General features: G+C 47.7%; 1 protein-coding gene across 2 annotated transcripts in view; it reads right to left on the bottom strand.

Moving 5' to 3' along the window:
• The window catches only part of tbxas1 (thromboxane A synthase 1 (platelet)), a 321,143-nt gene that overhangs the window by 220,662 nt on the left and 76,637 nt on the right, over positions 1-23,844 (bottom strand). The gene's annotated exons all lie outside the window — the stretch shown is intronic.

Genomic DNA, 23,844 nt, shown 5'->3' with positions numbered 1-23,844 from the left:
GAATTCTAAAGATGCCTCGATTTAACATCTTATCCAAAAATCAGCCCCTCCAACATTGTAGCACACCCTTGGAGTGTGCTAGAGCTTGAGCCTAGATTTTGAGTCTCTGCAATGAGACTTATACCCACAACCTTCTGACTCAGGGGTAAGTGCTAAACATTCATGGCAGAAAGCAAGGGCAAACTTGCAAAGTGTACAGCCACAGTGGCTAAAACAAAGGGCAATCTGTAATGAGAAGGAATCAGACGTCAGAGCAGTGGAGGGCATTTGCAGCTGTCATATTGCTGAAGGAGGAGGCTATGCCAGGGTGTGGCAAGGCTCTGGAGAGTTCTGAAATCAAGCATGTGATCCTTAAAGTCAGTTCATCGACATGTGAGGAGGAATGTGCTTTGGTAAGGAGGGGGCAAAGGGAGCACAGAATTTTGTGCGGGGGAGGACATTGAAGTCAGAATATGGTGGAACTCGGGGAGGCAGGAAAGGTTTTGAGGCTGCAATGTCAATTTCAGAGAGGATAATAACACAGATAATCATTCCAGCAGCAGTGACGGCGAGATAAAGGTGCAAAGTGTGATCCGCATGCACAATATGAATGTCAGGTTTAGACCAGTGTGGATTAATTGGTTTTGTTCCCATATGATTTCCGTGCTGACTCAACTGTATGCAAAACTTCTAATTTCCTTTATGAAGCAGAAACACAAAGAACAACCAGTAACTCTGTTAAAAAAAAAAATTCAAATGGATCTAGTCTGCACAAAAAGAGAAGTTGGACTATTTATAGTGAAAACCTGAAAAGGCAAGCTGCAAGGAGCATGTCTGCTCAGCGCGTGACACCGATGGGTTGTTACTGGACCTGAAGTAACTTTGTGAACTCTATTAAATATTCCATCATACAGGCAGTTCTGCACACTTCAGAATGACAGGATAGTGCATACCCAAAAGTCTACATTTTGAGGAGACACGCAAACCCCTTCCGAGCCTGATCAATTAAAAATATATTTGTGTAAAGTTTCACTGCAATTTTAGTCTTCCAGTTTCTTTTTGTTACTGACTCCTTGGACTGAACTTTAGAAGTAGCCCTGGGAACCCAGTGTCAGGGTGAAAAAAGAACAGATCCGAAGCCTGCACCTGTAGGCAGCAGGACCTACTTGTCAAATTTACCACAGGCTAATTGACAGGCTATGTGCCTCCTGTCCAATTCAGGACAGCAGGTGGTGGGCTGACAGGGCCAACAGCGGCAGATAGAGGTGGTCACTGCTGAGAAATGCAGGAGCCCCGGAACCTCGGAGAGGTTATTTACAAATTCACAAGCCAAGAATTTGAGGATAAATCCCTCGGGGGAGGTTGTGGGGCGTCTCAGGTGCTGCCTTCCTTGCCCACAATCCCTTCTTTGACCCATGGAGCCTTTCCATGCCGCCCTGGCTAGATGGCAAGCAAGCCGCCTCCATTTTGCTGGTAGACTCCCAATGCAGCAGGAGGTCACCCCGCCATTGGGGAACAAACAGCATCCTAAAGTGGGTCCTTCAATTATGTAACCCGGCAGCCTGCGCCCATGGAGCAAGTAGTCGGTCCACTTCCAGTTCTGCCATCGTTCAAATTCCCCAATGGGCGGGAATGCTGATCTGACCTGGCTCCTGAGAATTTATTGGCTGCCACTGCTCCAAGATCGCATCTCTGCAGCCAGTAAAATATGAATATTACGGGAAAAAAACAGATATGTCAAAGCTTTTGAAATGTGTATGTGTTTGAAACACACCCACACCACAAACTCACTTAAGCAGAAGTGCTTTGGTAATGCAATTAACAGCACAACTAAACACGCAACAAATCTCTCTGACCACATACCCTCAGTTAGAAGTCTTACAACACCAGGTTAAAGTCCAACAGATTTGTTTCAAATCACTAGCTTTCGGAACACTGCTCCTTCCTCAGGTGCTCCGAAAGCTCGTGATTTGAAACAAACCTGGTGGGCTTTAACCTGGTGTTGTAAGACTTCTTACTGTGCTCACCCCAGTCCAAAGCCGACATCTCCACGTCATACATACTCTCAGACAGCGAGGGTTTTGTCCTCGCACATGGTTTCAATTCTGGCGTGTCTTCAGGCTAAATCAAAGAGGTGGGGTTTGCTGGGTTCAAACTCCTGTAATCTACTCTCAACTGTCCAACCACAAACCGGCATCCACTGAAGGTGCTGAATCCTTGAAACTGTGTTTAGCTGATCTCGTGCGCTTATTGCAGGATTCCAAATGGCTTGTCTTGAGTCTTCACATGCCTCAGAGTGCTTTGGAGTCATTGGACCATTGGAGGCCTGAAGACCAACCTGGATATGCACATCAGTAAACTTGACAAAGGGACAGGTATGGTCCATACCTGTCCCTTTGTCAAGTTTACTGATGTGCATATCCACCTCTCGCAAACATCTTTGTTGGGTCCCATCAGAAACGTGTCTTACATGGAATGACACCTAACCTCCTACCCTTTGCATGTTTCTAATATGTTGTTAATACTTTTGCTATATTTCAAACCACAAATGTATACAATACTTTCCTTACATGACTTAATGGGCTTCATCCAGCCTTAAAATTCACATCTGAAATAGAACAGTCAAATGAACTGTTATCATACAATTCTTTTATCATACAAGTTGCAAAATCTGCCAGGGAGTTCTCCACCACCATCTACGGCAAGCCTGGTCAATATTCGCATTGGAGGGGGCAGCACGGTGGCTCTGTGGTTACGGTGATCACGGTTAGCCCTGCAGCCTCATGGCGCCGAGGTCCCAGGTTCGATCCCGGCTCTGGGTCACTGTCCATGTGGAGTTTGCACATTCTCCCTGTGTTTGCGTGGGTTTCACCCCCACAACCCAAAAGATGTGCAGGCGAGGTGGATTGGCCATGTTAAATTGCCCCTTAATTGGAAAAAATGAATTGGGTATTCTAAATTTTTAAAAATTTTTTTAATTGCATTGGAATTCTTACAGTTCCACAAGCTATAAGATTGGCCTTGTTGGCAACCTTGTAAATAGGGACCGGGCCATTTGCTCACCATCCAAGCTTGATGCTGAATCAGGGCGCATCAAAACCTCCAGCAGGATAATGGTTATCCTGATCAGGTCATTTTGCGCTGCATATCGTGCAAACTCATGAACAGGCCTAAGGCCATCACTTCTGGCCCTGAAAAGTACCCAGTCTACCTCAGCTTACTCTGGAAGGGCAGGGTGCCTTCAAAATCTGAGCAACAGGTGATATAGGGAAATAGGTTTCACGCTGCTACTATGCACTAGCTTTGCAAGCAGTAATCGTCCCTGCAGAAGTTTCATACGAAAGCATCAAAAGTAACAAGTCAGAATATGTGAAATGTTTTGGTTAGTTATATTGCAATATTATTTGTGAGGAGTTAATAACTAATTTGTTATGTGAATGTATATCCAGGATGCCACATTCACTGCTGCATGGCAGTCAGGTGCCAAGCAACAATATATCAGTCCACCAGCCACATGGAGAACTGCACAAAATACAATCCATGAAGCTCCAGACGTTTGAGTCCAGAAGTGTGATTATTTAAAACTTATGAGAATCAGGAGACGTAACAGTTATAGTCTTTGAAAAAATCATTGTATTTGTAGCAGAAACAGATTGTACTTGGATCAAAGGCCCCCCCCCCCCCAGGTGCTTGTCCTCTGGGCAGGACGCCACCCTGGTGTTCCTGGTGTCACCTGGGCAATGTCACCTTGATGCCGGAACCTTTGACAATGCCTCCTTGATGCCAACCTGTCACTGCCAAGGTGGCACTGCCAAGATGCTCAGGTGGCACTGCCAACTGGCAGGGGCACAACCAGGATGCGAGGATGGCACTGCCATGGTGCCAAGCTGGCATTTTTCATGGGGATCGGCCCTGGGGTGCCCTGCGTGGGCGCGGAGGGGGTGTTGGGGGTGGGGGGGTCCAGGGACCTCATTACAGGTGAGTTGGAGCTTGGTGGGAGGAGGAGGGGGTTTTCAGGGGTTGCGAGATCAGGACAGCATTTAAAAATGGCGACCCAACCTCTCCTTACACTGAGAAGTTCCAGCAATTAGAGCTCCTCAGTGCAGAAAACAGGACTAAGTGCTGCCTCGGCCACGCGTTCCCCGCTGAGGCCCCCGGTGTACCTGAATGGCCATTCAATAGCATGGTGTTTCTCGGCGCTCCAAGTGCCAGGAAACACCCAGCTAATTACACATTTTGGGACTCCGTTCCCATTCGGGTGGATCACGCACAATAACCTTTAATAATAATCGCTTATTGTCACAAGTCAGCTTCATTAAAGTTACTCTGAAAAGTCACTTGTCGCCACATTCCGGCACCTGTTTGGGGAGGCCGGTACGGGAATTGAACCCGCGCTGCTGGCCTTGTTATGCATTACAAGCCAGCTGTTTAGCCCACTGTGCTAAACCAGCCCCCTTTCCGTTGTATCGCACCCTGTAAGTACAATGTGTCAGTCAATGCACGCAGTAGGCAAGTGTGGTATGTTGCATTTCATTCGTAAATAAAGTCTACTTTATAAATAAACCTTTTATGATCTTGATTATCCTGGCAACTATGATTTTATTAACTTTGTGCTGAACAATGAGTAAAAATGTGCAAACGAAACATTAGTGTCTCAGCAGTGACAATGGAATATCCAGTAATAATCCATTTCTGTGCAGGTAAGATTGTATTTGCTGGGTCCATGCTGGTCTTTCCTGTGCCAGTGCATGCCTGAAGCATTCACTACCGTACAGCTAGCCCTTCAGGCCTCAAAGTTAAACAGCTAAATCTCTGCGAGATCAGATTGTCACTCGCCATAACGGCTCTCTGAAACAACTTTGTTGTGACACCAAACAGCCTGGTTCAGTAACCCAATGCCCAGTTTCTGCCGAGACGATGGCCAGTCTCTCAGGTGGAAAAGAGTCACCCTTGCCTCTTCTCCTCTGACCTGATGAGCTCCTGCAACTTCTCAGCTCACGCAGCGGACCCTTTCAGCCAATTGAACTAATTCCCCTGAACTTCAACAAAATTTTCCTGCCTTCTGACCCATCTCAGGTCCCATGCACACCTTCTCTCTCTGGGCTGAGGGTTCCTGGGCATCTTCTGTAAATTTATTGCATCTGAAGTTAGGTGTTTCGTCAAAGTCTGAGCAACTTTAATGTCTTATAATAAATATGAGTCTGTTCAGAGGCCCATGGCCTTTCAAATGCTGCTAAAAATAGCTTGAAAAGAAGGTGGAATATTTTTGGCTAGATTGTTTGGTGGCCATTTGGTTCCTCTGGCCTGCCTCCGTATCAACCTGCTTCCAGATGAGAATATTCGATCCTCGATCTCTGTGCTATTTATGTTTGTAAAAGAATATTTTAGTTAAAATGAAGCGCTGTATAAAAAAACCTACCAGTAAAGTCCCAGGTGCATCTTTGTTTTGAAGGGAAAAACATGAAAGAAGACTCCCGGTTTTTCAGAGGATGCTCAGTTCAGGAGCAGATGCGTGTGTTTCGTATTAATTGCTTAGAAGCAACAAAACACCATCCTCAGTTAAACATCTCATCCAATGGACATTAAGAACAACTGTACAGCACTCCCTCAGTACAGCATTGGAATTCCAGCCGAGATGTTGTACTCAAGTCTCCTGAGGACATGAACCCACAACTTTCTGACTCTGAAGATAACACCCTCTGAGGCATAAGAATAATGAAATTCCAAATAGATTATCATGGTGGGGGTGGGTTAAATAAATAAAATGAGGGAGCGTTAGAGGTGCTGTCTTTCAGATAATAAATTAAACTAGGCCTAATCTGTCCCATCAGGTAGATGTAAACAATCACAAGGCCCTATTCAAAGAACCCATGGGAGTTATTCCTGGCATCCTGGCCAATATTTATTGCTCAACCAATGTCACTGAACAGATTATCTGGTCATTATTCTCCCTGCTTATGTGGATCTTGCTGTGCTAAAATTGGCTACCATGTTTTCCTATTGTACATTAGTGGTGGCACTTCAAAGTACTCTGGAGGTTGTGGAAGATGCTACATCAATGCAAATCTCTTTGCTACATCAATGCAAATCTCTTTCTTTTCATAGTCAGACTTGTGTCATTAGGAGTTGCCAACTCATAGAATCCCGACAGTGCAGAGGGAGGTGGCTATTTGGCCCATTGAGTCTGCACTGACCCTCCGAAAGAGTACCCTACCTCGGCCCACTTCCCCACCCTATCCCCTTAACACCCCCTAACCTGCACATCTTCGGACTCCTCTGTAACGAGAACGGAATGTAAGCAGTGCTGGCTATTAGACAATAATCAATAGTTCAAGCTGAAAAGCTGTATAGTGTTAAACTGGATCTAGTAATTCAATTCTACCCCCGAGACCAATCTCCTTTGAGCATGAGGAAATGTTCTGTTTTACTTTAACTCGGATAGGGAAAGGCAGTGATCAATTGCTTGATTTTTAAAACATTAATTATTAAACCAGAATCCTAAAAGGCATTTTTAAAGGATTAATTCGGGGAACAATGAGAAATTATCTTGCAGAGTTCCTCAATTGAGGGACTATTGGGAGATTTTTCAGCTCTTCCAATTACTGCCACACTTCGGTTTTGTGGAAGATTTGGAGCAAAGATTCTCATTCTTGAAGTATTGCCTCTCTCTTCTTTTAACTGTAGTTCATACAGGAAAGATTGTTGGCTGATGCTGGTGCACTAACTGCATAATTTTCTTCTTTTCCCCCCTCCTCTGAAGATGCTCTGTACTCTGCATCTTTCCCCTTCTGATGGTCCAAATCGTAATGCTGTGCAATACTGTGCAGAGCACTCTGCGACAATTCTGGAGACCCCGGCTGCTACGTACTAAAGAACATCTCTAGATCTGACAAGGATCCTGAAACACGCCTTCAGCATGCTGACCTACGCATCTGGTTGTCATGAACATTTCACTGCATCCTTCCTGGGCATCCCTGGTTGCATTCCTCACTGGTGGCATCAGCTGGGTACCCCTTGTCTCCCAGCAGAGAGCTATCAAGTCAAGTCTGCTTTAAGGCACAAGGATGCCAAGGACCACAGGATGGAAAGATGATGGAAGCTGTCTGGGAATCTTATGCACACTTGTAAGTAGATCTTTGTTGCAGCTGCACAGCTACTGTACAATATTGGGAGGGAAACCCTTGAGGATGACAGAAACCTTTGGGTGACTGAGGGTGCCTATTCCAACTTCCTTCCTCACAGCAACATATAAACATTCCCCTGGTAAAGAGTTTCACTTTTACCTAAAGAGTAAAGCTATTTCCCTATTGCCCTTTAGGCAAACATTACCACAGACAGGTACCCACTCATTCTTTTCCTTAGCTAGGAAGGAAGGGGGAATAGGCATAGAGTTTTTCTGAATGGATCTGTAATGTAGAAATGGGAAATCAAGTCAGTGCTTGATGTTCCACAACAACAGAGTACATATGTAGAGAGGGTACTCTTAATATTCATTCTGCACATCCCACATGATCTTGCAGATCCCGGGTGTAGGTCACAGAATGGATTAAATATGGTGAAATCAAATATATTTTTAATTCTTTCACAGGATAAGGGCGTCACTGGCTAGTGCAGTCTTTATTGCATATCCCTAATTGCCCTGGAGAAGGAGATGATGAGTCGTCTTCTTACACCCATAGTGCTGTTAGGAACTGTAGTAGGGAAAATGGAGAATCTGAGGTACACATGGGACAGCAGGGAAGGGAATGCCTGGAAAGGGGTAACCTGAAAATCTCTAAAACCCAAAATGCGGACAAATATAAATTTGCATACTACACGCAGGCATAATCTCAGGGAACGCATTTCCAAACCTCAGCAATAAGGACAAATCGGAAATGTTCAGCCTGGCTCCAGCATGTCTGAAAGGGGCATTGTGCACCCACCCGTATACAGGTATCAGGGAAATAGGGCAGTCACCACCTCATTACTGGCTTATTGTCTCAAAGACGTTGCAGGGGCTGGTTTAGCATACTGGGCTAAATAGCTGGCTTTTAAAGCAGACAAAAGCAGGCCAGCAGCACGGTTCAATTCCCGTACCAGCCTCCCCGAACAGGCGCCGGAATGTGGGAAGCACGGTAGCATGGTGGTTAGCATAAATGCTTCACAGCTCCAGGGTCCCAGGTTCGATTCCCAGCTGGGTCACTCTGTGCGGAGTCTGCACGTCCTCCCCGTGTGTGCGTGGGTTTCCTCCGGGTGCTCCGGTTTCCTCCCGCAGTCCAAAGATGTGCGGGTTAGGTGGATTGGCCATGCTAAATTGCCCGTAGTGTCCCCCCCCCCCCCCAATTGTACCTGTCCCTCTGTCCACCCCCTGTGTTCTTCCCCCCTTCTGCCCTTTCCCCCCCCCCTTTGCCCCTTTGTGCCAGGCGCTCCCTCTCCCCGAGAGGCGTGCCGCGGCCCTCCTTTCTTCCCGCCCTCCTGTGTTGGCCCTCCTTGCTGCTTGGCCCTCCCTCCCAGTACTTGCCCTGCTCTGTCCTGTTTTACCTTTAGCTAGCCCTTGTCTCACCCTCATTTACCTTTCTTCGCCCCCCCCCCCCCCAATCCATTGCATTGAGAGATGGAACAAGCCCAGGAACGAGTCAGCACAGTACACCAAACACACGTGTACAGTTCGTGATCTTACCGCCTCCGTTACCGGTCTGCCCTCCGCTCTTTGTTCCGATTTTTCCTTTCTTTCATGATCAGTCGGTGTGCATCACTTTCATGATGGCCGTTGCAGCTATCCCTCCTCCAGTTTGTTCGCTCTAACGAACCCCTCCGCTGCCGCTGGGGTGTTGAAAAACAGCTCCTTCCCCTCAAATGTTACCCAGAGTTTGGCCGGGAATAACATTCCAAGTTTCACGTTACTTTTGTAGAGTGCTGATTTGGCCCTATTGAACTCAGCCCTTCCTTTGGCCAGGCCCGCCCCAATGTCGTGGTACACCCTTATGATCTTCCCTTTCCATGTGCTCAATTTTGTCTGCCGGGCCCACTTTAGGATTTTTTCCCCTGTCTTGGAACCTGTGTAGCTTCACGATAATCGCTCTGGGCTGCTCCCCGGCTTTGGGCCTGGGTCGAAGCGACCTGTACACCCTGTCGATTTCTGGGGGGTTCGGAAATTTCTCCCTTCCCACTAGCCTGCCCAACATTTGGGTGATGTAGCCTGCTAGGTCTCAGCCCTCCATCCCCTCTGGCAGACCCACTGTTCTAACATTCTGCCGTCTGGACCTATTGTCCTGGTCCTCCACTTTCCCTCTTAGGTCGTTACTGGCCTTTTTACCTCGGTTTCCTGAGTTACCATCCTGTCGCTCTGGTTCGAGGCAGCCCTCTCCAATCGTTTTCTCCTGCGCCTCCACCTTCCTTTCCAGGTCATCGATGGTTCGCTGCATTTTGTCCGTTGTCTCCGCCAGCATCTCCTTCATCATTGTGTGGAGCTCCGTCCTGGGTGCCTCCCTCATGGCGTTTATTTCCGTGTTTATCTCCTCCTGTATGGTGTTTATTTATTTCAGTTTTCAGCACGCTTCTCCATTCCTCCCCCTGTGAGGGGGGGGGGGGATATGGTCGCCATGTCCTGTTCGGCTCGCCAGCTTTTCCACTTCCTGGTTCACCTGAACCTCCGCCTCGCCTCCTGGGGCCGTCTGCCTGCGCGGCCGCAGCTCCTGCTTTTTTCCTTCGCCTTCGCATGCTGCTCCTTCTTATATCTCGCCGTCCCCCCGATTTATTATTATTTTCAGGCATATTTCTGTTATGTGCCTTTCTCTTTTTTCCTGGGTTTTGGTGCGAAAAAGACATTCTTTTTTTTCCCCCCCAGAAACAATTTTTTTTATATAAGAGGAATTTTTTTTTTTAGGAAGTTGTTTTTTTTTTAAAGTTTTTTAAATTTTCAGGTCAGGAGAGAAAAAAAAGTTGAATAAAAAAAATTATTTTCTTTTTTTCTTATCCTCTCTGTGCTCCGACTTTCAGACTGTTGCTTGTTACGATCCCCACTCCTCCTCCACGTGGAGTTGCTCCACTAACCGCAACCAGTCCCTCCTCTTTTTTTTCCTCTTCAGCTCCATGGAACGGAGTTTTGGCGCCTGGGCAGGGCGAGGGAGGCAGGGCCGATTTGCGGAAGTTTAATTATTTAAAAAGCCCGCCGGGAAAAACCCTGAAAAAAGCCGTGATTTTGTGGACCTGCGGGAGCCTCTTTGCTGCGGCCGCTCCGTTCGCCAATGCCACCGGAAGTCCCCGCATCCATACTTCTGAAAAAAGCCTTTGGAACAAAAATCGGGAGATAATGAAAAAAGAAAAGCAGTCTCGGAAGGACCGTCATCTTCACCATCTGAACCCTCCCCGCCAGCGTCAGTGGGAGCATGTTCCATCTACAGAAATCCCTACTCATTTGATCCACTGCTTTGCCCAAATTTAACTTGTGAAGCTGGCCCCAATCCTTGGCCACTTGAGTCGCCAGATACCTAAAACTTCTCCCAGCCACTTTAAAAGGTAGCTCCTTCAGCCTCCTTTCCTGCCCCGGAGCCTGGATCACAAACATCTCGCTCTTTCCCATATTTCACTTATAGCCTGAAAATCACCCAAATTCTCCTATTATCTCCATGATTCCGGTCATCCCTCCCACCGGGTCGGTGACATAAAGCAGCAAATCGTCCGCCTCAGAGAGACCCTGTGCTCCACCCCCCACCCCTCACTATACCCAGCCAGGCATTCGCTGCTCTCAGTGCCATTGCTAAGGGGTCTATGGCCAGGGCAAACAGTAATGGGGAGAGCGGGCATCCCTGCCTTGTCCCCCGACGTGGACTAAAGTATTCAGAGTATCATTAGATAGTCCTATAAATATGACTGATGTGGCAGCTGTTTGGGCCTGTCGGTAATATGATCAATCACCTACACCAGGTGCTTTCACATCTTTGGTGCTGGAAGCTCGCTCCGCATATGCAACTGGACATGAGAAGGAGCAAAACCATCATCTTTGGTCAGCCTGGAAACTCCACTTCCTTGCTGCAGATTGCATCGGTCTACCTGGCCATTAGATCAGGCAGCACGGTAGCATGGTGGTTAGCATAAATGCTTCACAGCTCCAGGGTCCCAGGTTCGGTTCCCGGCTGGGTCACTGTCTGTGCGGAGTCTGCACGTCCTCCCCGTGTGTGCGTGGGTTTCCTCCGGGTGCTCCGGTTTCCTCCCACGGTCCAAAGATGTGCGGGTTAGGTGGATTGGCCGTGATAAATTGCCCGTAGTGTCCTAAAAGGTAAGGTTAAGGGGGGGTTGTTGGGTTACGGGTATAGGGTGGATACGTGGGTTTGAGTAGGATGATCGTTGCTCGGCACAACATCGAGGGCCGAAGGGCCTGTTTTGTGCTGTACTGTTCTATGTTCTATGAAGTAGACTGTATTAAACACAGTTGTCTTGTTTGATTCAGCTGGGTTTCAAACCTCATGTTCCTTTCCATCACATTGATTGCTTAGTCCCACTGATAAAATATTACACAAGAGACTTCCTGAGCTCTGAATACTTCATCACCTTAGACCATAAGACATAGGGGCAGAATTAGGCCACTTGGCCCATCGAGTCTGCTCCGCCATTCAATCATGGCTGATAGTTTTCTGATCCCCATTCTCCTGCCTTCGCCTCATAACCCCTGATTCCTTTATTAATTAAGAACCTATTAATCAAGAACCTATCTATGCCTTAAAGACATTCAGTGATTTGGCCTCCACAGCCTTCTGCGGTAAAGAGTTCCACAGATTCACCACCCTCTGGCTGAAGAAATTCCTCCTCATCTCTGTTTTAAAGGATCGTCCCTTTAGTCTGAGATGGTGTCCTCTGGTTCTAGTTTTTCCTACAAGTGGAAACATCCTCTGCACGTCTACTCTATCCAGGCCTCGCAGTATCCTGTAAGTTTCAATAAGATCCCCTCTCATCCTTCTAAACTCCAACGAGTACAGACCCAGAGTCCTCAACCATTCCTCATACGGCAAGTTCTTAATTCCAGGTTTCCACCTTAAGACTTAAATTTCTCCAACGACCATGATGGCCTCCACCCTGTGTATAACAATTGTCAGTATCCCTCATGGCAGGGTGGCACAATGGTTCGCACTGCTGCCTCACAGCTCCAGGGTCCCAGGTTCAATTCCGGCCTCGGGTAACTGTCTGTGTGGAGTTTGCCCTTTCTCCCTGTGTCTGCGTGGTCCTCCGGCTGTTCCAGTTCCCTCCCATAGTCGAAAGCTGTGCAGGTTAGGTGGATAAGCCATGCTAAATTGCCCCTTAGTGGTCAAAAGGTTAGGTGGGGTTACTGGGTTACAAAATAGGGTGGACGTGTGGGCTTAAGTAATAATAATAATCGCTCATTGTCACAAGTAGGCTTCAATGAAGTTACTGTGAAAAGCCCCGAGTCACCACATTCCGGCACCTGTTCGGGAAGGCCGGTACCGGAATTGAACCGTACTGCTGGCTGTGTTCTGCATTACAAGCCAGCGATTTAGCCCACTCTGCTAAGTGCTCTTTCCACGGTCAGTGCAGACTCAATGGGCCAAATGGACTCCTTCAGCACTGGAAATTCTATGATTCTATTATTTAAGTTCTACTTGTAGGGAAAGGAACTGTTTAATATCAATGCTCTTGTTAAGTAATGGGTTAAGAGACATTCCAATTAGTTGTCTCATTTATGTTAAGTATCCAATAATTGACACTGATATGTAATGTGGCTTCAGGTGGCCTTTGTGTCAGGTGATGTGATGTTAGAGTTTTGTGCAAAGTCTGTTGAAGTAAATTACAGCTGTTTGTGGAAAAGCAACAGAACCTTTGACTCTTTATACAACAGCAGCTCTCACCAACATGACTTTGGGATCTAGCTTCTTGGACTAACTGGTCTTTTCCTGCCCATCAGATTTATGTATTCACATGATGGCAGATATGCCCGATCTGCATTATTAATCCACCAAGAGGGTTTATTTTTAAATAACTAAACCCATCAGTGTTTGGAACTTTGGGGTTACTGGGACCCAAGTCAAAGGATATTCTGTATTAAGAATATGTGGTAAAGAGGACTTCCGGTGACTTTTTCATGTAGGAGGATGTAATGACTTAGGTCAGGCATTTGAAATTGGCCAATCAGAATACGAGTTCCCTGATTACTGACCCAATTAGAGAACCCCTTTCTCTGTATATAACAGGGAGTGTCAGATCCTCTGCATTCCCAGTGTAGACAGCAAGCTGAAAGTACCTGGTTGTTCTGCTGTTGGTTTTGTAAATACAAGGAATTCTGATGAAGGGACTTCTGCCTCCATGGACTTATTACAGGGGAGGTCGCACATTGGGTTGCTCCTGATTTTTTCCACCCATTTTTTGTGGGAAAATTTGCATGAAAAGTTGCCCCTGTCGAGAGTAGTTGGTAGAGGATGGCCCGGAACCTGCGGAAAAATCAGGGCAGAAAGGATTCGAGCGCTAGTCCGCCAGGAGGTTCAAGCACAATGAAGGGTGCATGGGCAGGGAAGCTGGCGGATGCAAGTGTGCCGGGAGGAGCCGCCTATATAACTTTGGATACATTGACAGTAATGGCGGTAGAGTTTGAATGGCAGATCAATAAACACTTTGAGAGGAAAGGGAGGGAGATGATGGAGTCCCTCAAGCATTCAGTGGAGGACTTGCTGGCCCAATAAGGGCTGCCATCAATAAAGCAAAGGTGGCACTGTACAAGAGTGGAGTGCACTTCAGGGTGGTCTACCCGGCGAGGGTCACACATAATGGGAAAGACCATTATTCCGGGACGGCGGAGAAAGCGGAGGTGTTCATTCAAGCAGAAGGACTCGGACTTAGCTGATGGTGGACGAGAGACATTGGAGCTGGGTTGGGACTGGTGGGACGCAAATGTTTTTGTTTGCCCAGCTGTTCTTCTTCACGGGTATTTGGGAGGGTGGGAGGGGGAGGAAATTCAGGGGGGAGGAAATTCAGGGGCCAGTCCTTTGGTGGGGGGTTTTGGTATTTTCAGGTGGCAGGGTTGATGAGTGGTGGAGAGGTTTTGATTTCTTTGTTTGAGTTGGGGGGGTCTCTGGTGGAGGAGCACCCATAGCTTTGGTTAGCTAGCGAGTCGGAAGTGGAGTGGGGGGAGGGGCTGCGGCCTGCTGAACCTGTTCAGGCAGATTTCCATGAGCCTTGGAGAGGTGGAGAGGAGGGGAATGGGTAGAATGAGGTGGTTCGAGAGGAAGTGGTGGGGGGGTTCTAGAAAGGGAAAGGAGGGCGCGGTTAGATTGCTGACTTGGGGGGGGGGGTGGCTGAACTACCCATTGGGTGGGGTAAGGTGTCATCTTGTATGGGCCCTGGGACATAGAAATTGGGGGGAGGGGTGGGAACATCCTCCAGAAGGATAATAGCTGAGGCCCCCAATCCAATTGGTGACATGGAATGCCCGGGGGATATGATGTCTGGTGAAACGGGCGAAGGGTTTTGCGCACTTGAAGAGTTTGAAAGCCAATGTTGCAGGACAGTTAAGGACCACTTGTGAGTGAAGGACCAGGTAAGGCTCCATAAAGGGTGGGTAAGTTACTGTTCCATTTGGGCTTTGACAGTAGAGTGCAGGGGTAGCAGTTCTGATAAAGAGAGAATGCAGTTCCAGATGGAGAAGGTGGTAGAAGATCAGGAGGGTAAATCGGTGGTTTTGGCGAGTCTTCCACACCAAATTGGGACGACGTAGGTTTTATGAAGAGGATGGTGGCTGCGTTCCCGGGCATGGACACCCAGCAGTTGATTCTGGTGGGTGTTCCTCACAGCACGGTGGTTAGCACTGCTGCCTCGCAGCGCCAGGGACCAGAGTTCAATTCCGGCCTTGGGTGACTGTCTGTGTGGAGTTTGCACATTCTCCCCGTGTCTTCGCAGGTTTCCTCCAGATGCTCTAGTTTCCACCCACAATCCAACGATGTGGAGGTCGGGTAGATTGGCCATTGCTAAATTGCCCCCTTAGTGTCCAAAAGCTTAGGTTGGATTACTGGGTTATGTGGATAGGGCGGGCGAGTGGGCCTAGCTAGATTTCAGAGGGTCAGTGCAGATTCGATGGGCCGAAATGTCTCCTTTTCCACTGTAGCAATTCTATCATGGCTAAACCCAAACCTGCCTTCGTTTGATGTCCACATGCTTGTATTTTGCAGTTCTGATTTATTTTCCCTCCCCTCAGCCAGGCCTACAATCCCAAACATTCTTCCAGATGGCTCCAACTACCTGAACACACATTGACAGCTGGATGCAAGGCATTATGCTGTGTACATCACAGTCCTGTGTTGCGCATCACCTTTCCCTGGAGAGGCCCTTGAAAGGCTACTAACTCATTACAATGCAGTTACATTACCTGAAGGATTGGCATAATTTACAAAATTATCCCAATCCTAAAAGTTACAGGTTGCAAACTAGATTTGTACTCCCTTGAGTGCAGGAGATTAAGGGATAATCCAATCAAGACGTTCAAGATAGTATGAGATTTGACTGAATAAAAAGAAAGACAGGCTTGCATTTATACTGCATTTTTCACAACCACCAGGCATCTTAAAGTGCTGTGCAGCCAATGAAGCACTATTTAAAGTGTAGTCACTGTCATAATACAGGAAACATAGCAGTCATTTTACACACAACAAACTCCCACAAATAGCAATAAGATAATGCGCAGATAACCTGCTTTTCTGATGCTGACTGATGAATAAATATTGGTCAAGACACCAGGAATAACCTCCCTGCTCAACATTGTAAAAGCATCATGTGATCTTTTATACCCACCCATGCAGCCAGATGGAGTCTCGGTTTAACATTTTATTTGGTTTTTGTTCTCAAACCCTGGGGTGGGACTTCAACCCAGAACCTCGTGACTCAAGAGGGAAAAGTTCCATGGCCGGCATTGCAGCAAACAGTTTCCTCTGGTGGAGTCCAAAGTGTGGTGATATGCCTGTAAGCAATATCATAGTTGGATGATGTGCGACCTCCAATAGGAGATGCTAGCAAGCAATACAGGTGAACAGTCGTGCTCGGTGTCGTACAAAGAAACTCCATGGTAACTTGTTCTGTAACAAATCGCTGTCTTACCATGTGCGATTCAATAAAGATCCTGGTGAAATGAAATGAAATGAAAATGAAAATCGCTTATTGTCACGAGTAGGCTTCAATGAAGTTACTGTGAAAAGCCCCTAGTCGCCACATTCCGGCGCCTTTTCGGGGAGGCTGCTACGGGAACAAGTCTACGTGTTTGGTGGATTCCTTAGCAAAGCATGAAAGACCAAGCACAACCTCAACTTTAGAAGCACGTGGTGCAAATTTGGAACACTCACCCCTGAAAAGCTGCTGAGCCTGGGGGTTAGCTGAAAATTTCAAAACTGCGATTGATAGATTTTTGTTAGCTATGGGAATTAAGGGCTATAGAACCAAGTCAGGCGGATGGAATTTAATGTTCTTATATTATAAACAGTGGATGAGCAAACGCCGACCATACCATGATTGAGCTGAGATGTAATAGCCTCCCGCGTCAAACAGCCCAGAGAGCACATGCGAAGAATGTCCCATTAAGCAAGGTAGCAGAGGCAAACCAGCACTTCTTAAAGCTGCACATCGAGCAGACATCATGGACTTCTGGGAGTGCAGAGCAAGGAGGCTGGGAAGCAGATCTTGTGGACCTGTAAGTTTCTTTAATGTACACTGCCAGACAGCTAGCCATGAATCGTAGCAGTGCCAGCAAAATACTGGAAATGATCCTGTGTTCAGGCTTTCATCCAGACCTCCTCAAAATGCCCACCAAATAAAAACAATTTCAAACCCCAATTCATGGGCTCGCAAACAGAGCATTGCTGTTTTGACACAGGGGACTGTCAGGAATTGAATCCTGTACGGGTGCCTTGTTGACCAGCATTGGCTCAGATGATCGCCTCCGCTGTTTTTATTTTTGGATGCCAAGCCACAACTGGGGCTACCTGCTTCATGCCGCCTGAAGGTGGTGAAGGAAAACTGATGATTATTTATAATGCGGGATTTAGCACGGTACTTTTTTTTGTGCAACCAAACTGTGGTGGTTTTCCAAGGTTGCACTGATAAATGAGCCATGTGGGTTTTTATTTGTTCTTGTCCTCTAAAATATGAATGAGCTACTGTACACATATATCCCGCATTGCGCAGATCGGAGAATTACAGAGATCTTACAAAACAGAATCAACCAATTTATGTCATCATTTGTTCCCCACACAACCTCCTCCCAGCCCTCATCATCTAACCCCATCAGCATAACCTCCTGCACCTTTCCACCTCTTATTTGTCTTTAAATGCATCAATGCTATTGCCTTAAACATTCTATTTGATTCCAAATTTCACATTCTAACCACTCTCAGGGTAAAAACATTTCTCCTGAATCAACAACTGAATTTATTAATGACTACCTTAATATTTACTCAGCATTCTGTTCCCTTCCATACCACAAATGGAAACATCTTTTCTAAGCCTCCCTAATGAAACCCCTTCATAATATTAAAGACACTAAATAATTTTGGAAATCGAAACAGAGGACTTGATCAACTGAAATTCTGTCCACAAGTGAAGCTGTTCACAAGATGTGTCTCGTACTCCTTTTATCATGATTTATTGTGAAGACTCAACAGCAGGTGTTTTGTTGTGCAGAAGCGACAAGAGGCCTGGTTGCTAAACCACTTAAGACTGTTCTGGGTAATGTATCACAGTATTAATGGCTTCATATTCTAGCACAGAACATTCATTTGTACAAAGGGAATGAGTGCCACGCACTTCATTGATGGGAGGGGATGGCAGGGGAGCTGGGGGGGAGCTGCAATGTCACCTGTTACACAATGAAAACTGCCACAAATGGTTTAATCCGCCTCGTCAGGCATTGAACAGCTAAAAAAAGAAACGCTTGGACCCACTGCATCTGTGGACAATGACCCCACACATCCGTGCTCCATTTTTCTGGGATTTTGCACACGGAGTGGGGGCGCGGGGGGAGGTGTGGTGGGGGTGGGGGAAAGCTTGAAGTGCTATATATAGGGTAGGCAGCGACAGCCAAACAAAGAGAAGGCTGTCTAGCTCAAGAGGCGTCAAGAAAGTGATCTTTTCATTGAGATGCAAGGCGAGCCTAAACTGCCAATTGCACACTAAATCAAACCAACTTTCAGTAGGAATGGACCAGCTGCTGAGGCTGCAAAATTACATAATAACTTTGCCTCTATATCGCTGAAAAGAGAGACAAGTTGCCGATGCTCCTGCAAACTCGCAAACGAGCTAAAGGCTGTCATGTCCAGACCTGCAAAGTGCCCGGCCTACCTCAAATTACCATGGAAAAACAAAGTATCTCAAAAATTTGAATAGCCGGTTAAACAATTCATTTTACGCTGTTACTATGAAATGGCTACTCGAGTGGTATTTTCCAATAACAGGATGCTGCCGTCAGTCCAAAAGGACATTCTGTTTACCACACAATTGAACGGCATCATGGACGAATTACAGTGACGGTACAATGTCAGGTATGTCGGCCATATGTCCTAGCGATTGGCAAATCAAATCAAACAGCATGGTTCCTCCAGTTGTTTGTAATAAACAGAGTTCAGACCACACCGGCCATCCCGTACCAGCCTCGCCAAATAGGTGCCAGAATGTGGCAATTAGGGGCTTTTCACGGTAACTTTGTTGAAGCCTACTTGTGACAATAAGCGATTATTATTATTATTATTATTAATAATCGACCAGCCCACATATGTCAAAATACAAAACAAAGTGTCTTCTGTTAGCTGTGATTGGGCAGCACCAATTTAAGATAATCAGTCAAGCTAATATCGTGGCTCATTTATGCTCAATATCAGCAATATTGATACACTGAGACCCATTCTCTGCAAACAAAAGGAATATGTTTAAATCTTGTGCCTTTTTTTGCATGACCCCATGAGCTTGGAGGCCTTTAGTTTCCTGTTGCTTTCTCAATGATAATGTGGTGGCCAATCAGAGTCTACTTGCCAACCAATCAGTAACCTTCTCTCTTGCAGTATAAATTGTTACGTTTGTTTAAAACTTGGCATTCTTGCATCTGTCCTGATGAGTGCAAGACAAAAAGCTTCAGCAATATATCTCTCTTCTCAGTAATATTCAAGTTTTTTATTGTGTTCCTCACAGGTTTAAGTTACCTGGAGTAGACAAAGTCACTCTTGCCCTTCTCCTTCCTTTCCAACACTGATCTTCATTTTAACCCGTGATCGCCAACAGCTGATAGGTAAAAAAGGTTCAGCTAATGAGTTAAAACCCAGGATGTGTTTGCGGGATGATCCCTGCTCACTGTCCTCCTGCACAGGGTGTACTGCCCTCCTAGGGAGAACCCGTCCGGGGACATCCCCGAACACTGCCCACCCGCCCAGGTACAGTTCCGCTTGCTGTGCGCCCATCGGGGACAGCCCAGCGCATTGTCCGCCTGTCCTGCAAGAGCCTCGCACACTGTCCACCAGTCCTGGGAGAGTCCCTGACACTGTCCGCCCAGACACCCGCACATTGTCCGCCCGCCCAGGGACAACCCAGCGTACTGTCTGCCCGCCCGGGGAGAGACACCCGCACACTGGCTGCCCACCCAGGGAGAGACACCCGCACACTGGCTGCCCGCCCAGCGACAGACCAACGTACTGTCCTCCTGCCCAGGGAGAGACACCCGCACACTGGCTGCCCGCCCAGGGACAGCCCAGCGTACTGTCCGCCCGCCCGAGGAGAGACACCCGCACACTGGCTGCCCGCCCAGGGAGAGACACCCGCACACTGGCTGCCCGCCCAGGGACAGCCCAGCGTACTGTCCGCCCGCCCGGGGAGAGACACCCGCACACTGGCTGCCCGCCCAGGGAGAGACACCCGCACACTGGCTGCCCGCCCAGGGACAGCCCAGCGTACTGTTCGCCCGCACGGGGAGAGACACCCGCACATTGTCCGCCCGCTCGGGAAGAGCCCCGCACTCTGTTTTCCCGCCCGGGAGAGCCACGCCCACTGTCCACCCGCCCGGGGAGAGCCATGCCCAATGTCCACCCGCCCGGGGAGAGCCATGCCCATTGTCCACCCGCCCGGGGAGAGCCCTGTCCACAGTCCGCCTACCCGGGCAGAGCCCCACAAACAGTCCGCCTACCCGGGCAGAGCCCCACAAACAGTCCGCCTACCCGGGCAGAGCCCCACAAGCAGTCCGCCTACCCGGGCAGAGCCCCACAAACAGTCCGCCTACCTGGGCAGAGCCCCACAAATAGTCCGCCTACCCGGGGAGAGCCCCACAAATAGTCCGCCCGCCCGGGGAGAGCCCTGTCCACAGTCCGCCTACCCGTGCGGAGCCCCGCCTTCTGTCCGCCCGCCCAGGGAGAGCCCTGTCCACAGTCCGCCTGCCCAGGGAGAGCCCTGTCCACAGTCCGCCTGCCCAGGGAGAGCCCCACCCACTGTCCACCCACCCGGGCGGAGCCCCGCAAACAGCCTGCCCACCCAGGGACAGCCTTGTCCGCCTGCCGTGAAGAGCCACGCCCAGCGCCCCCCCCTCCTCCCCCAGGGAAAGCCCCGCAAACAGTCCGCTCGCCCGGGTAGAGTCCTGCCCACCCGGGGAGAGTGCCATCACAGGTAGAACCCGCACACTGTCCACCCGCCTAGGGTGAGCCCCATGCACTGTCCGCCTGTCCAGGGAGAGACCCGCACACTGTCCGCCCGCCTATGGAGAGCCCTGCTCACTGTCCGCCCGCCGAGGTAGAGCCCCGTGCAGTGTTTGCCTGGGGAGAGTCCCCCACACCGTCTGTGCAGCTAATTCAGTGTGGCAAACAGGATCAAACCTGGAACTCTCTGGTCCATATCACTCAGCTGCAGAAATCATTTAGCAACTGAGCATTTTAGTCAGACAATGGTATTGAGGGAAATGGAGTGAAGGCCAGCAAATGAACAGATTAGACATGATTCTACAGAATGGTGGAATAGGCTTGAGGTGTTGAATGGTTCCTCAAGAGAAGGAAAATAAATTCTGGCCGTTTAACAGTTATTACCCATTGCTTATGCAAATAGTTCAATTTATAAATCAAAACCACTGTTTCCCAAAACCATCGTGGCTCAGCAATCTTTACCTCTAACACGTACAAGCAATGGGATGATAGCAAAGAAGCTGGAATACGAACATCTGTTGTAAAAGTCACTGAAAGGCGAGCAGGAAATGTGAACTCTGGATTCTTAAATGTCAGGAAATCAAGCACCGAAGACAATAAATATCTTGTGAATTTTCTGAAATATGATCGCACAACACTTTACTGCTCTTCTGTTATATGGTCCAATTGGTGTAATTGAACTTTTGCTCTCCTGGAATATACTGGGGGCAAATTTGAACCCTGCACCAATTTTCATTTTGTGGGGGTGAGCGTAAAATAGAGTTTGGGTGAAATTTCCCATTTCCAGGAGTTCTGTCCCGAGCCCTATTGGTGCCAGATGTACATTTGATAGTATACTGGGCCAGGTGATGTGCAGATATCCTGGGCCACCTCAGATAGGGATTAGGTCTCCTCCACATGCCAATGCCAATGAAGGGCCTAAGGCCTGTTCATGTCCCATCCTCTCTGAAATTGGAGCATTCGGATAGGCATGTCCGAGTTAGCTTTCCAGATTTCTCTATGGCTTAAGCACAGACGGCCTTAACGGGGCTGCTGGAGATGACCAATAAAACAGTAAATTTGGTCATTTTAAAGCAGCAAAATTCTTGGCCCACAGCAACACTGCGAGTCACTGCCGAACTGAACTCACACCACGTCCCCTCCCGTTTCCCTCCTATCGCCATACCACCATCGCCCACCCTCCACTCCCCATTTCCCCCACATCAGGTCGGTCCCAAAGGGGCCTCGGCTAATGTCAAGCAAGCCTGAATTGGTCTGGAGCTTCTCGTCCATGAAACCTGATCCCCGATCTGGGATGAGCCTTGGGCCTCTGGTCATCAACACAAGAGGTTACTGATCCCATAGCCAATAAACAGGCCAAAACCATCTTCGCTCCTCTGGGCATTCTGTGTATGCTCTCTCAAGGACTCTTATTCACTCGCTGTAGGCTTTGGGAAGGATGAATGAAGTAAAGGTGACCCGATATTGCATCTAAAAAAAAATGAAGTAGCACTGTGTAAATTGTGGGGGGGAACAGGATCACTTGCATTGGCAGCCAACCTGTGGAATTTCTCTGACAGCAACTCAGAAGCCCAGTCAGAATCCCAGGTTAATCTCAAGGACCAAGCCCCATTTGCATTGGACCATACAATTTCAGGCAGGGGGAAGGTTGTTTTCTGGGGGCTGGGGAGAGAGCCGGAGGGAAAGCAGCCTGGTCTCTGTCTTTGGGGACAGGAGGAGTATCCATGCTATCCTGGTGCCACACAAACAAAGAGTACTTCACAGTTTGGGTCCCCTTTGGCCACATCACCACTTGATGCTATTCAGAGCTTGCATAGTGCGCAGAATGACCAGGTCAGAGACAGCATGTCATTGGGGCCATTTAGCGCGATAATTTTGTTTTACCTTTTTTCTCCTGCTAAAATGCTAATTTCCTGAGCTGCACAAAAGTCTACTGAAATAAGGCCTCATTCCCCGCCAGACATCTTTGCATGACACCACTACATACAACCTGAGAGCCTATGACAGTGCATGGTTGGTAGGGTACGTAGAGAACCCAGTCAACAGCTGCAACAATGTCTCTCAACTTTGAACTGGCTCTAGTCTTATCTGAAGTCACTTCCAAAGGAGACAGCACACAACATTTTTCACCGCTAACATCTTGACGTAACCTGCAGGGAAAGAAGCCTGGTCTCCCTGAAGCTCAGAAAGTTATTGAAACAGTCAAGCAACATTTCTTGCATTCTTCCTTAAAATGAGAGAATGCTTTTAGCTTGATGTACTTCCCCTATCTCTTAAATTAAGAATGATTGAGGAGTGTGTAGGAACTGAGAGTCCTTGGCTACGCTATCTACAATGGATTCTCAACCAAGAAAAGCAATAAATAAATGTAAAATGCTCAGGGACATTGAGAAATGTCTTGGCATCAGAACTAAATCAGAATGATGCTCCTCCTCAGATTTTGGGAGTGCTGTGGGCAACTCACCTGCCCAGTGAATGCAGGCAAGCCACTTCTGACTCGGTAAAAATGTAATTAATATGGGGTAAGCTGTTCTGGAAGTCGTACGAGATTATTGATTCGGCTCCTTTTCACTACAATTGCCGGTTGCCCCAGCAACAAATTACAAACAACCAAGGCTGGCTGGAAAACACACTGATTCACTCTGAGGAGTCTCTCGGGAAACATGCAGTAAAATGAACGGTCATCTGGAAATAAGCATCTTAAAATCTCAACTTCCAGTAATGCCAAATGCGTTTTCTGGTCTCTCTTAACCTGGGGAATACTGTGGATCAGCTGTCATATCTTGGTGGTCCAGCAATATGAGTAATCTAACTTCAAAATTCAATCTATGCCGCAAACATACTGTCCGACATGTTCATACTCCTCTTTTCTAGGTCCTTACGCTAATCAAAGTAAGACTGCATGTAATGTTTCTTTCTCAAGATAATTTTTCTGCAGGTCTTCAAAATGTGGCATTCCATACTTCTGACAATCTTGCTTTCCTCCTACAGCCAATATTCGTAGGAAACAAATCTTGGCCTTACCTTTTTTTTTGCTTTATAATTTTAAGAGTACCAAATTATTTTTTTTCCAATTAGTGTGGCCAATCCACCTAACCTGCACATCTTTGGGTTGTCGGGGGGGAAACGCACGCAGACATGGGGAGAATGTGCAAACTCCACATGGCCAGATCTTGGCCTAATTTAATTTTTGCTTCTGATTTATCATTTCTTCTCATTTCTGCCTTGGAGC

This window comes from Scyliorhinus canicula, chromosome 20 (assembly GCF_902713615.1).
Source record: "Scyliorhinus canicula chromosome 20, sScyCan1.1, whole genome shotgun sequence".
In the NCBI taxonomy this organism is placed as follows: Eukaryota; Metazoa; Chordata; class Chondrichthyes; order Carcharhiniformes; family Scyliorhinidae; genus Scyliorhinus; species Scyliorhinus canicula.
Note: the sequence above shows the minus strand (reverse complement) of the source record. Positions and strands in the feature narration are given on the sequence as shown.